The sequence below is a fragment of the Arvicola amphibius genome, chromosome 3 (genome assembly GCF_903992535.2).
Source record: "Arvicola amphibius chromosome 3, mArvAmp1.2, whole genome shotgun sequence".
In the NCBI taxonomy this organism is placed as follows: domain Eukaryota; kingdom Metazoa; phylum Chordata; class Mammalia; order Rodentia; family Cricetidae; genus Arvicola; species Arvicola amphibius.
Genome location: NC_052049.1, coordinates 135,778,016 through 135,793,553, shown reverse-complemented (window position 1 = coordinate 135,793,553; position 15,538 = coordinate 135,778,016).

Below are 15,538 nucleotides of genomic sequence, written 5' to 3'. Positions count from 1 at the left end.
TCATGCTCTCCACGGACAAGCGAAACCCAAAAGATGGAAACCTTTAGTGTTCCTAGTGCTGCGCTGACACCAAACCAAAAACAGCGTAGGGAGCAAAGGGTTTGCTCACTTTCAATTCCACATCACAGTCCATCATCAAAGGAAATGAGGTCAGAGACTCAAAGCAGGGACCTGGAGGCAGGAGCAGAAGCAGAAGCAAAGGAGGGATGCTGCTACTGGCTTGCTCCCTATGGCTTGCTCTGCCTGCTTTTCTTATAACACCTAGGATTACCAGCCCAGGGGGGCACTGCCCACAGTGAGCTAGGCTCTCTCACATCAATCATCGATCAAGAGAATACCCTACAGACTTCCCTACAGGTCAACCCTATGGAGGTATTTTCTCAACTAAGATTCTTTCTTCCTAATGCCCCTAGCTTGGGTCAAGGACATGAAAACTAGTCAGCAAAGGATCCAACCCAAAGGACAAGTTACTGAAATATAGAAAAGACTTCAGATGGTGTGACCTGGTCTCTAGAAGATGGTACTCATGTCCTGAACCCACAGATGGTCATCTAGAAGAGAAGTCGGGGGAACAGAAAGAAAGGTTTCTTTAATAAACCCTGCAGGCCCCTAGACCATAGGCGCTTGCAATTCAACACCCAGGCTTTCTTTCTTTGCTACCTGGAAAAAAGAAGGAAGCAAAAAGAACATTCAAGAGCTTTGGGCTTCAGAGACATGGCTTTGAGCAAGTGACTAGCTTTCAAGACCATTGGGAATGCATGGTTAACACTTTGCTTAACTCCCCCACTTTCTTTCGAAGTGAACAGTGTCTATGGAGATGACCGGAAACCAAGGGTGCTCTAAGTCAAGGAAGCTACCATCCCTCCTACTAGTGGTTGGGTCTGAACTGTGTATACCCTCTGATTATTCTGAGGGGAGAAAGAAATGTCTGCTGGAGATATTGGACTCTCTCTCTCTCCTGCAGCAGTGAAGAATGAAGAAGCCACTTTTAGCCATATGGATAAGCAGCCTTAGGATGGATTCTGCCCCAAAGATGGCAGAGTAAAAACAATCAAGACTCCTTATCTTTAGTTACCTTGTTGATCAGCTTGTCTAACGATTGTGAGTGTAAAACACATGGTTTGCGCCAAATGTAGTGTTATAGTACAACTGTTTAATCCAGGTCCGACATGATCATCCCATTGCCATCTTGGAGAAGAAATAACCATGCCTCATAGCTATAGAGCTGAAATAAAGAGATGCTGAGATATAAGTCTATAGTAATGATAACGGGACTATTGACACTCTTTAATAGAAGAAGTGGGGGAAGCTCATAGGCTCTGCACCTTTGATTTTAGCCATTACTGCCTCCTGCACCTGCCCCCTTGCTCCTCTCTTCCCTCACCCCTGGATGCACATGATCTTGAAATGTGTTCAACACGGAAGACTGGCTGAAAGGGGGACTACATGATTCACCTGCCATAAGATTGTCATTCATGATAAACTGGGGTCTTTCTGGGAAGCAACTGTTTGGGGTCACCCATATTCCTGCAAGTAAGCCCTACCAGCTCATTGGCTCACCAAGTTGGAATGAGTGGAATACTTTAGTCTCTTTTCGTTGCCTCAAAATAAAAGTTAGTTCACGTCTCTCCTGTAGTTGAACTTCCTCATTGGGACTGTCAGCCTGTAAATAATGACGTGGAGATGAAGTGGGATCCTAATTAGTCTTACCAATAAAAACCCAGAGTCAGGTATCAGGGTAAAAGCTGAAAGATCAGAGAAGCAGAGCAGTAGCCACCAGAGACTTCTTACCTCTGAAGCCGCAGGATGAAAAGGTCAGCATTCTGTCTCCACCCCCTCCTTATCACTTCCTGTCTCTTGTTTGTACAGACCTCCAGGCCTCTATGGTTAACTAGTGACTAGCTCTACCCTCTGATCTCCAGGCAAGTTTTATTTGTCAGAACACAAAATATCACATAATATGGAGACTTATTATTAATTATAAAAGCTTGGCCTTAGCTTAGGATTGTCTCAATTAGCTCGTAGAACTTAAATTAACCCATTTATATTAATCTATGTTCTGCCACATGGTGCTACCACTCTTCCATCTTGAACCTCTTGTTTCCTCTCCATGTCTCCCTGGAAACTCTACCTTTCTTCTTCCCAGAGCTCTCTCTCTGCCCGGAAGTCTCACCTATACGTCCCGCCTAGCTATTGGTTGTTCAGTTTTTTCCTGTACCAATCATAGCAATGCATCTTCACACAGTGTACAAATATCCCACAGCATTCTCCAGGAAAAGTCACACAACAGGAAGTGAGAGGTAGCTTATTCTGAACCAAATATGAACAACCATGGCCCAGAAACGTGGGTTCAGGCTACCCTTAATGTCATGTTCCACTGTGTAAGAAGTTACATGATATCTGTGGTCACAGAATGAAAGATGTTGTGAATCATTGCATTTATTCAGGCATCAGGTAATTATCACCAAGCCAGGAAATTCTTTTCTGTAGGTTGTAGATGTTGTCTTAACATTTTTAGCTTTCTGGTTGTCAGAAGCTAGCAGTCTGCTAAGCCTAATGATATCCAAGAGTTTGGCTAGAGTAGGGAAAAAAAAACTCCTTCCAGTCAAGAGAATAGACTCCTTGGCATGAGTAGAGACAGACTTAATATTTCTGTTGGGCCAGGTAAGTCATTTGGCTGAGACAGCACCCCTAGGAAGGCAGGTTTACCTTAAGTCATGCTCTTGGTAGGTGGAGTAATTATCCCTTTAGTGAGGTACTGTAATTTTCCTTTCCAGAATTCTAAGCCATCACCACTACCTCCCATCCTCCAATGCGGTAGCTTACCAGGCCTAAGTTATGCAACTTCCCAAGTCTGTCCACTTATCTGGGTTATTCAGAAAATTGTAACTTCTTTTCTTTTTTTATTCTTTTCTAACAATACTTTTCTTGATGGCTTGGGTTTCCCCAACACTTTGGGCTTTCTTACTTCTTCTCTCAAGCTCCCACCACCACCACGTGGCTGCTTGTCTGTTGTTTTAGTCAGTGCTCTATTGCTGTGAAGACATGCCATGAACATGTGTAGCAGTTTGAATGAAAATGACCCTCCAAGGCTCATAGGAAGGGACACTATTAGGAGGTATGGTCTTGTTGGGGTAGGTGTGACCTTGTTGGGGGAAGTGTGTTAAATGTTTCCCTTTATAAGAGATGCTGTGGTCATGGGGTCACTTCACAGCAACAGAAACACTAAGGCACCACAGCAACTCTTATAAAAGAAAGCATTTAATGGGAAACTTACTTACAATTCTGAAGGTTTAATTCATTATGGTCATGGCAGGGAGCATGGAGGCACATAGGCAGACATGGTGCTGGAGAAGCTGAGAGTTCTACATCTGGATCTGCAGGCAGCAAGAAGAGAGAGACACTGATCCTGGCTTGAGCTCTTGAAACTCTAAAGCCCACCCCTTTTCACCCCCTCATCCCCATCACATACTTCCTTCAACAAGACCACACCTCCTAATCCTTCTTAAGTAGTGCTACTCCCTAATGACCAAGCATTTAAATATATGAGCCTATTGACACCACTTCTGTCCCAACAACCACTTCTGCCATGTGACTGACCTCTATGCTAGCTCACATAGAATGACTTCTCCCCTCCATTCTTCTCTAGCAGCTTCTGGGGTTTATAGCAGCATACCCTGGGTTGTTTTTTTTTCTTTTAGACTCTATTACAATTGTCCTTGAAGTTCCCTTTGAATCCATTCTTAAATTCTTTCATTAAATGAGACCAAGAACCACAAGAAGGGACCTTGATATCAGTTTTACCTAATAGTCACAGAGATGTTAGGTCAGATACAGCGGTTAGTAGTAAATGGCTATTCTGAAAACTAGAGATAGCTCAAGATAAAATCTATAATCTATAAAACATAATTTGACTGGAGAGTCAGGAAGACCTTCCACACAGATGGGACTTCTGGGGGAAACCCATTCCCGCCTCAATTCTTCCAGGCTTTCCTGCTCAAGTCCATTTCTGCAATAATAAAGCCAGCCCACACCGGCTACAGAGACCAGTCATATAGGAAAATACCAGCAAGTGTTTGGCCGTACATTAAGTGTTCTACAAAGTTTTGTTCCTCTTTACATGAAAGCAATCTTGAAGATGTAGCCATTTGCCTCAGTTGGTAAAGTGCCTGCCAAGCAAGAATGACAACCTGAGTTTGGATCTCAGCAATGGGTTGGGAGGAGGGGACAGACAGGACTGGAGGATCCTGGGATTCACCAACCAAATTTAGCCAAACAGTGAGTTCCACTTTCAGTGAGCGACTGCCTCAAGAAACAAGGTGGTGGTGCACACCTAATCCCAGCACTTTAGAGGCAAAGACAGACAAATCTCTTTGACTTTGAGGCCAGCCTGGTCTACAGAGTGAGTTCTCTGATAGCCAAAGCTACACAGAGAAACCCTGTCTCAAAAAAAAAAAAAAAAAAGTAGCGAGTAACTAAAGAAGACAAAGAAGACATCAACCCTGACCTCTGAACTTTATATGCGCAAGTGCACATTGGACTGGGGCCCTCTGTAAGAGCAGCACCCGCTCTTAACCCCTGAGCCATCTCCAGCCCTCCATGCACTTCTAGAACAAAATGTTGGTAATGCCTGGACTCCAGAATGGGGCTTACTTAGTAAGTGTTAACAGGCTCAGGGCAGACAGCAGAAGGAGCAGACAGCAAGGCTCCCTGGCCTCTCCTGTGACTAACTTAATGGAGGCACAGGACTTCCTATTTCCTGCCATGTAGTTAGCCTGAATGAGCTACAGAGTCTGTAGCCCTCACCTACAAATTGAAGCATCCGAGGAATGTCTGGTATTCAGGGTATGTGGTGTGTATGGTATGTTTTCTCTGTTCTTCACTGGGGATGGAAATCCCTAGCTATTTTGTCTGGAGGCATTGGCAAGGACAGGAGGACCCTAGGCTGGAGGGAGGGAGGGATAAGAGATGCTAGGCTCCTGCTCAGGGCTGGATTATCCCACCACTATTTGAATTAGAAGAGTTGGTAGTTAGGGTAGGGGTGGGGGTAGCATCTTGGGACTGGAGGGTGGGAAGCCTTTGACAGTTATGGAGCCAGGGTGGGGATGGGGCTAGTGATCATAAGGATATGTTCGTCCACTTCTGTGTCTAGACCCCTACCGACACATAAAGGACAGAAATGTGGTGTAAGTTCTGACCGGGCAATCTTGGGCACAAATCTTGGTTTGCAGAACTTTTATTTTTGTATGTAACCAGACCCTTTTCATAATCCCTCTTGGGGCTGGAAGGTGGCCGGGTGCCGAAATCTCGGTGGAGACATCCAATTGCCATGCACCGTGCCCCCGTGTCTGCGTTCAATGCGCTTTTACCCAGTTACCGAGCTTCGGGCAAGGGGCAGGAGGTTAAAATACACAAGCACATACAGACAGAGAGACAGCGACACGGGTCATCCTTGAATTCCCCAAGAATGCCCCTTTTACTGTGTTTAGGGGCAGATTATATAGAGATAGCCACGCCCCAGCCAAACCCACCAGAAACCACTCTCCTGCAATCAGGAACTCCTGAAGGTCTCGTGCTCAGAACAGCTGTAGGCACTCAGATCAGGGGATTACAAGAAATTCAGGATCTGGGGTCTCACTGCTCCCAACAGCCGGGTGGATGGCACTGATGTTTGATAGCTAGCAGTTCTTTGAAGAATTAATTCCAGGCTCAGTCGACTAGGTTGGTTTTGATTTTATGTTTTATTTATTTAGTATGTGTTGCATGCCATGGCATGTGTGTGGAGGTCAGAGGCAATGTGCAGGAGTTGTTCTCTTTCTAACCATGTGGGTTGGAAAAAAAAGTGCCTTTTACCCATTGAAAAATCTCACTAGATCTCTCTAGGTATTTTAAAAATATTTTAAAAATCGTTTCTATCTTAACAGTTAATATTCATTATGTGTATATAATCTGCCAGCCATGCTCTTGAAAACCTTTTTAAATACTAGCATATGTATCCCTGCAAAGTAAGCCCTAACTCCTTTATACAGATGGAGAAGGTGGAGCAAGATAAGGTGGAATAATTTCACCAAGTTCGGGCAGGTTATAGACAACAGGTCAACAACGGAACCCAGGCAGCCTGTCTCAGAGTGTCTGTCTATCCACAACCGAGGAGTTCTATTAATACAAGTCAGTGAGGGGACAGAGACACAACTCTACACTGCCATCATCAACAGCCTGAGAAGTTCCCCTAGACTTTTAGGGACCTGGACGCAGGTAGCCTCGATACTCAAAAGGATTTCACAATTAATTGCTTTATGATGAAGAGAAGTTGGAGAGTTTATTAAGATATTTTAATATAGGTTGAAGCGTGAGAGATAAAAGAGAGATGCTCAGAAAATAAAAAAGACAAACCTAAGAGATGTGGGGGGTGTGCTTCCCAAGAGAGAGTAGGGGAAAGCAAGATATGCCCAGTATGGGTATAGGTTCTTCAAGGGAGAATAAGCAATTAAGTGCCTTAGCATTGGCGGTATACATGATTTGGGGGACTTTCAAGTTACATCTCAAAAGTCTATCTAGAAACTCCACTGGCACATTAATCTCCTTTAATAAATGAGGTAAGTGAGGTAACTCTGGAGATGTCTCAGATGGAATTAAAATCTGGTACAGCGAAAGCAAGATCCGTTAGGGTTGTCAGCGGGGTCTAGTGTGTGCCTTTTCCCTGCAAGTGGGACTTCCGGAGAGAGAGAAGTCTCAGAAAGGTGTAGGTTTATGGCTGGGAATGGAGAAAGGCTTCGGCGTGTGTGTGTGTGTGTGTGTGTGTGTGTGTGTGTGATAGAGTGATTTACAGGCTGTAGTCCAGCTAGTCTACCAACATGGCTACCACTGAAAAGTCTAAGAATCCAATAGTTATTCAGTCCATGTGGCTGGATATCTCAGCTGGTCTTCAGTGTATACTGGAACCCCGAAGAAGTAGGCACTAATGCCAGCGAGAGCGAGAATAGACAGACAAAGAGTGAGCTTCCTTCTTCCATGTCCTTCATATAGGTATGGCACAGATTAAAGGTAGATTTTTTTTTTCACCTCAAAAGATCCAGATTAAAAGTGGTCTTCCTGCTTCGAATGATTTAATTAAGAAAAATTCTTCACAGGTGAATGAAACCACTTGAGTTTTAGATCATTCCAGATATAGTTAAGTTGTCAACCAAGAACAGCCACCACACTGCAAAGGCTTCAGAGGGATTCCTGGGTGAGAAGGCGCCTTTCCTTCCCTCATGCCCCCCGATTTTCTTGTCTTTCTATCCTGCTTCATTGTGTACATCATGCAATTTTCATAGGATGAATGCAAGTATTATCTCTACAAAATAGACGAGAAAACCAAGACCGAGTCAAAGTGTGTGATACGCACCAGTTACACAGCTTAGAGATGAGGGCGCCCATATGGGGAAATCCCCAAACCAAATCCAAGTATGTAATACACAGAAATTGTGAGTTTTCAGATGAGGGAACCAAGGACTGAGCCCAGGGGTGCCACCCAAAGCTTTTCACTGCTGCAGACTTCCTACATACAGCTAAAGAGACAGCCTCAGACTCCGGCAGTGATGATGGGTTTTATGCGAAGGGTTCTATTTGCAGGCATTATGATGGTGTCAAATACAATGTTCATAAAGTTCAAAACATGACTGTCATACAAATATTCAGTAAACATGTGTCAGAGATAAATGTAATATAGTGGGGGAACCAGCAGCAGGCTCAGAGTCATTTAAAAATATACATAATAGTCATCATCTCTGAAGAAAGAATTCTGAGGTAAGGCTGCTGAATCACTCACAACATGGATTACCTCACAAGTTAACAACCGTAATCTCTGGTTGATGTATAGATAGGAAGCAAGTATGCCATGTGGATACACTGGACAGAAGGAGGTGGCACAGCCTACGCACAGCAGAGCAGAACTGCATAAGATTTAAAACATAAATCGCTTATTTCTGGATGTTTTCCCCATTTAATATCAGGCTGCAGTGCATTATGGGTAACTGAAACTGCACAGAGAAAACCCGTAGATAAGAGGAAACAGCATCATCTTTTTTTTTTCTAAACACAGGATGTTGAGTTGTCTGTTACTAGGATACCTAGCTGCTTACGATGAGAAGACAAGCCACCAGGATTGAATCAGGGCCCATCAGACTGCATGACTGTGTTAATCCCTCTGCTGTCAAGAAGTGTTTGGGGGACAGGCTGGGGAAATGCCTCAGTCTGTGAAGAACCTGACAAGCAAACATGAGGACTTGAGCCCATATTTCCAGCACCTGTGTAAAAAGCTGATCATAGCATGCATCTGTAATCCCACTCTAGGGAGGCGGAGACAAAAGGAACTTTGAGTCTTGCTGGTTTAGCAGCTGAGAAAAACCTGTGAGCTCCGGGTTCAGAGAGAGACTCTGTCTCAGCGAACATCGTGGAAGAGGGGGCTGAAAGAATGTAAGGGCAGGACAGGGACGAGCTCTGTGAAACTCTGACTCTGGACGTGATAGCTATTGCTCTCATGAGCTCACTGCTGCCATGGTTACCTGCACAAAACCCACAAAAGATCAATCCTTTGGCCAGGTGATTGACCAGCCCGTCCTCTTGATCAGAAAGAACTCATTTACCCTCAATGGTCATTTACTGAAGCTGTGTCATTCTCCCCTCTGAAGAGGCAGCCCTAAAATCACATAGGAAATGGGTTGAAACTGGGAAACAAAACCCGTTTTTACCATGAAAATCTATTTTGAGAGCTAGTTCTAAGGCTGTCCATTAGAAAGGACCAATGTCTAGACCTGAATTCAAGTTCCCACCTCCATGTACAAACTCTAGGGAAGGATGTTCATTTAGAACGGTAGAAACCAGAGCTCCCTACTGGCATTCTTGACTAGAGAGCTAAGGTTGTCTCTGGCCATGGCCTGTGACTTTGGGGGTGCAGTACCGAGCTGCATGTTCAGCTTCTATCCATCCTCTTTGTTGTTAGTGGCAGGGAGAGTGGAGGGTGGACATGCTCAAAATATATTTTATACAGGTGTGAAATTGTTGAGGCATAAATCAGAGATATTCCGGGTAGACAGTTAAGTGGAGAAGAAGTCAGAAAGACAGCTGATGTCCACACCACTGCATGAGCACGCACACACAGAGGAGGTGGGAGATTTGTTTTTTGTTCTGTGTTTTAATCAGGACAAAAATATCCTTTTCTTCAACTTCATAAGATTTTTGCCAGAATCAAGAGTGGATATAGTAGGATGGAGTGCATCATGGTTCTGACTTCTGTTGTCTTGAGAAAACAATCATCAACTTCAGCCCCTGAAGGTGAAAAGTTACCAAGTCCTCAGCTCTGGGACGTCCCTGGGAGCACTGATGAATCCGGGCAAGGATACACCTCCTGCAGGCCATGCTGGCAGGACAAGGATCATGAGGCTTCAATGATGTAAGTCACGTGAGTGACTCAGAGCCCCCAGGAGGTACATTTTTGACAACGAAGCTTTAGAAGGATAAGATGAGCCTGTGTCATCTCACTGGGCACCCAGGATCAGCAGAGAAGGACACATGTTACATGTCTTCATTGGGAATCAGAACACTAAAGGCCCAGAGGGTAAAGCTAGAGCCTCAGTTGATACATTTCTTATTTTAATTTTGTGTGTGTGTGTGTGTACGTGTGTGTGTGTGTGTACGTGTGTGTGTGTGTGTGTGTGTGTGTGTGTGTACTATGACACCCATGAGAGCTTTTGGGAGATGATTCTTTCCTTCCACCATTTGGGTCCCTGGAACTGAACTCAGATCCCCAGGCTTGGCAGCATGTGTCTCTACTCTCTGAGCCATCTCTCTAGCCCCTGTTGCATTTAAAATCTCTTGTCCTCGTCGGAAGGCAGAAAAGGCTGGGTTCTGATGCCACTAAAGGATGGCCACAGCAGGGACAACAACGGGAGAGATGCACTAGCAAGAGGCAGCGGTGGGCAAGTGAGCGAAACCTCTTTTCCTTGGACTTCTTTGGGGATGAAACCCTGCGGGAAGGTGCCAGCTCTGAGAGACCATCTCCCTTCAGTTACTCCTCCCTGGACACATCCAGGAGAATGTCTCTTGGTTGAATCCAAACCCAGTCAAGTTGACAAGATTAACCATCCCAAAAGATGACCCTGGCCACAGCCTTTCTGGGCACGGGAGGGGCATTGCTGAAGTGCCATGTTCCTTTCCCCAGCCGCATAGCCACACTGAAGAAAGAAGCACACAGAAGGTTAAACACTGCAAAAACTTAACCAGCTGGTGAGTCCCTGGGGCATCAGATCAGGCCTTTCAACCCTGGTGTCTCTGATGGAGCCGTTCCTGGGCGTGGCCAGTCACCTCCCTTCTGTATAAGTACCAGATGACTCTCAAGCATAGGGGCACTGGAGAAATCTGCCTTTCTCCTCATGGTCTAGCCCAGGAGGCAAAAAACATACATCTGGTAGCCGAGCAGTCAGACCTTAGCTGATTGGACCAATCAGTTTCAGAGCCTCTTGTCTTAGGGTGACAGGGGGTGTCAATATGCAACTTGATAAGGAAATGAATTAGGGGGATGATTTAGATTCTAAGCCTGGATGCCCTCATTAGAATTCTGCTGACGAGGGAGGGGTTTGTGTGTAGACTTTAGTTGCTGAGTGTTTGCTTTTTTTACATAATCACAACAAGATGACAATTTAATATTTGGCTTTCCCTGGGGGCCTTATTACAAATGTTGTCCACTCATGCATGTAATCTCTCTCTTAGAGCAGCTCCTAGCAACTGGAGATTGGGGAGCAGGGTAGGTGCCTAGATGGAGACTCTTCTGTGATCAACTGAAACAGATTCCAGAACCCACCTGGCATCCTCTAGGCTCCATAGACTGTCTCAGGCACAAGTGGATGTTCTTAGAAAATGGGCCCAGCGGTGCAGCAGGTCAGTGTTCACAACTACTCAAGAGTCAGAGACAGGAGGGTCTCAAGTTCAAAGCCTATAGGGCAAGTTAGTGAGACTCTATTTCAAAAAGTTAGCAAGGTGGTAGAATGCTTGCCTACTGTGCACACGGTCCTAGGATCAATCCCTAGCATAGAAAGAAAAAGAAGGGAAGAAAGGGAGGAAGGGAAGAAGGGAGAGGGGAGGGATTAGGAGGAAGAAAGGAAAGGAGGAAGGAAGGAAGAAAGGAAGGAAGGAAGGAAGGAAGGAAGGAAGGAAGGAAGGAAGGAAGGAAAGCAGACAGACAGACCCTGGCTTTATTCTGAACAGAGTTGCTTCATCAGACATTGAACATAAACCCAATACCTTAAAGATTGGAAGTAAGAGTGCAGTCCCACTGGCCTGTTCTCTAGACAGCTGGTTCTCGTGCTTCCCAGTAGCCCTGCCCCATATACCCTGGATGGTACTCCCAGCCAGAGATGCTGCCATCTAACTCACCCCAAACTCCTTTAGTCACCCTGTGTTTGAATCTTGGAAATGACACTCCCTTTGCCACAATCCGCCATACATCATATGTCCCTCCACGTTCTAAGCCCACAGCCCTTTCTCCTTCAGCTTCAAGTTCCCACACCATGGCCATTCCTTGCCCCTGAGCCAGGCAGGAGAGTGGCATCTCTTGGCTGTCTCCCCACAACCTTGGGTCCTGAGAACCACATCTTCTGCCCCTAATATCTCCCCATCCCAGGACACCATCTACTTCATCATCCCGCTTAAAGTATTTAGTAACAAGGCAAACCTATGAGGACAGAAGCAGCGTGGTTGCCATGAACAACTATGAGTGACTTTCCTTAAAAAAAAATCACTTCATTCTAGTTAACTCGTAAATAAAAATACCACACAGCTGGTTTTAAGGATGCCACATAAACATTTGCCCAGATCCAAACTCTATAGTTCTCAATGACTTCTGTGCAGTTATTATCCATTCTGGAATCATTGATATCACTTAGGGTTTTGCATATCCACTATACATTATTTTTTTCTTTATTTTATGGTTCTTGGTGCTTCAATACTCAGAAAGTTGAATTTGTTTATCCAAATCTCTGACAGAATTTTAACTAGGAAAAAGCATGGCCTTGTAACTTCCTTCATGACTCCCATGTCCTTCCTTCCCAGTGGCCCACCACAAGCACGCTTTCTCGGGTCTCTTTTTTGAATTTTGACTATACTCACATCTAGACCTGTTTATGTAGATACACATGTACATTATAGACTATTAAGGATCTGCATATGAGAGAGGACCTGTTTACATAGATACATGTATGCATAATAGGCTATTATGCATATGTAAGGGGACATGTATATTTTTGTCTTCCAAGTTTGGGTTACCTCACTATTACTCTTTCCAAATCTATCCATCTTTCTGTAAATTTAATTATTTCATTTTTCTTTAAGCTGAATAACATTCCATTCTGTACATGTTTTCCATTTTCATAACCCAGTCTTCTGTTGGCGGGCATCTAGGCTGATTCCATTTCCTGGCCGTCAAAAACGGCATCTTCTCTTCATTGCCCCTCTGTACTGTCAGTTGCTAAGTTGCTTTGCTGATTTACATTGCCAGGCAGATGTTTGCTTTGTAATGATATTACTACCTCTCGGCACAAGACAATGCAATTGAAGAAAGTGCTTTCCAGGACACATTTCCATAATTTATGAACAGACCAGGCAGAATAATGGCCCCAAAGCTGTTCACATCCCAACAACCAAAGACTGTGCTGTTACCTTGCAGAGCAGAGTGTCAAGATGGAATTAAATCAAAATGTGGATCTAAATCAAAAAACAGCTCATTGGTAAAGCACTTGATAGCATCTGGGATCCCGAGTTTGACCCCACTATCACAGTAAGTAAGTAAATAAATAAGGTTGGGTGCAGCTCAGTTGGTAGAGCACTTGCCTATAGTGAATAGCACTTGTTTGTTCTTACATCATCTTACTTATGTAATTACACACATGTATGCATACATGTATCAAGAATGCTAAACAGATTTAAGAGGAACTAGTCAGACACTAATTGTATTGAGTGACATAGTTTGTTCATATTCCTGATAGACAGCACATAGTACATCTTCTCCAGGTTGCCTGAGTTTCAGGGCTGGTGGCTCCTTCTTCCATCTCTGGAGCCAGCAGGAACACTTTCAAATCATTTATTCTGGGGATGGAGAGGTGGCTCAGTAGTTAAGACCGCTATTGATTTTACAGAGACCCTGGCTTTGGTTTCCAGGACCCTCATCAGGGGCTTCACAACTGCCTGTAACTCCAATCCAGCAGCTGAGAGGCTCTCTTCTGGCCACACATTCAAAAATCAATTATTGCCTTTCCTCCTCGACGGCATGCCTCTCTCCATCCCTTTATGAGGAATTCTGTGATTATATGAGGCTCACGTGGAAAATCCAGAATAAATTCCCTACCTCAAAAATCTCTATTAATTTATTGTATTACTTGGAAACAGTGTCTTATGTACCCAGATTGGTATTGAATTAACTTTGTAGCTAAGGGTGACCTTGAACTTCTGACCCTCCAGTCTCTACCTTCAGAGTGTTGGCGTTCTAGGCTTGCTCTACCACACTCTGTTTATGAGGTGCTGGGATGGAAGCCAAGGCTTCTTGAAGGGCAGGCACTCTACCAACTCAGCTCCATTTCAAGCTCCACAGCCTGCAAACAGTTGCTACCACATCTATTCTGAAAAGTGTCTTGGAGACTCCTGGCCCACATTCTGAGATCCACTCTTTTGAGCCATGAGTGTGTCTCCAGATCATTTCATGCTCTTAACTTGAGATGTGTATCATCATTATTCCCATTTTATGAAGGGAAAAACTGAGGATGGTAAAGGCTTAAGAACTTGGCCCAGGCCACACAGCTTCTAAACAGCAAAGCAGGTTTAGTCCTGCTCTCTCTCTGGCTCTTGAGCTGCGTTTTAGCAGAGGAGCTGCCCTATCGGAGCACTGGACCAGAAAACAAGCCAGAAAGACCCTGAGGCTGGTAGAGGGGACTTCACAGTGGGGAGGTGACCACACGAGGTGGAGAGCTTCTCTGTGAACACGCAAAATGGGTACTTGCCATGACACTCGGTCTGGGGAGAGAAACAACCTGGAACACTGCAAAGAGCAAGTGAGTGGAGACCTGGCTGTCAATCAAGGCACTCCCAACTGGGTGGGTATAGGACACCTGAGAGCAGGACTTGAGGTGCCACCCTTCCCAGCCATCAGCATTTGGCCCCAGATCCAGGGTGGATCCTTAGGGTCTGCTGGTCAACTGAGAGCTGCGCAAGTCTCAACCTGCGAAGGAAAATGTCCCGTTCTCTCTAATCACATGGTGCAGGATCAGTCCAGAGGCTCAAGGCCTCTTCCTTAATAGGGGATTTCTCGCCAAAGCTTGCCAGTGGGAGTGTCCACTGAAAACCACCGTGTGGGTTTTATATTAGGACAGCATTCCACAGCTGCTGCTGGCCATCCGCTGGGGAGGTCTGTTACCAATCTCAGAGATGTCAAATAATCTTAAAGGCACAGACACTCATTTATACCCACCCAGACAGGGAAGAGGGATCCTCACGGCTCCCAGGCTCCCCATGGCAAACCCCAAGGCAGCGTCTCCAGTACCTACCCCACCCCAGGCCCAGCCTCCCATCCTGTGTTCTGTTTTCCAGCTCCAAAGTGTGGTGATCCTGATGTTGAGGATGCCGTAGCCACCCCCCGCACACTCTCAGGAGCATGCGTGTCCACACAGCAGGCCCGCCTTGGCACCTGCAGACGGACACCTGGCTCCTGGGTACAGTGTCTGGAGTCCCGGGTGCTGGGAGCTCACATGTCATGCTTACTGTGCATGTCTTGCATGCCACCTCCCAGACACTAGCAATGGCTTCTGCTGTGGCTTTTCACCCCGTGCTTCAGAAGCTCGTCTCTCTGCGCTTTTACCAAACTCTCAGGAAGAGTTCAGGTCCCAGGCCGAGTCATTTGCAGATGGGGAAACTGAGGTTCACAGGGTGAAACAGAATGTCTAAGGCTCTCCCTAGAGTGGGTGAGAAGAAAGATAGAAGAAAGGCTGACCATTTTTCAAGCTGTATATTGTGCAAAGGTTTTTTTTTTTTTTTTGTCAGATTTGGTTATTCTCGATTTCTTCAGAATTCCCCACTGAACCTTTTTGGCCATTGCCAGCGGAGGTCCTTTAATTGAGTTCTGGGATTAATCATGGATCCTCATGCCTACACAACAGGTACTTTTACCAACTGAGCCATCTTCCCAACTCTCAAAATTCTTTACTTTTATTAAATCTCAACCTATGATCATGTCTTTTTACTATCTGTGTGACAAAGTAGAAAATTCGTGAAAATACTTCCGTTGCCTATTGCCTTACAGTTAATATATTTAATAGCTATTATTGTGTGTGCATGGCACATGTCTATGGGCATGCAGGCCACAGCACTTGCATGGAAGTCAGAGGACATCTCCATGGGGTTAGCTCTTTTTCCATCCACATCTACCTGGGTTGCAGATGGACGATGGAGCCTAGTTGCTAAGCTTCTGTAATGAATACCTTTTATCCACTAACCCATCTTGCTGGCCCCAATATAC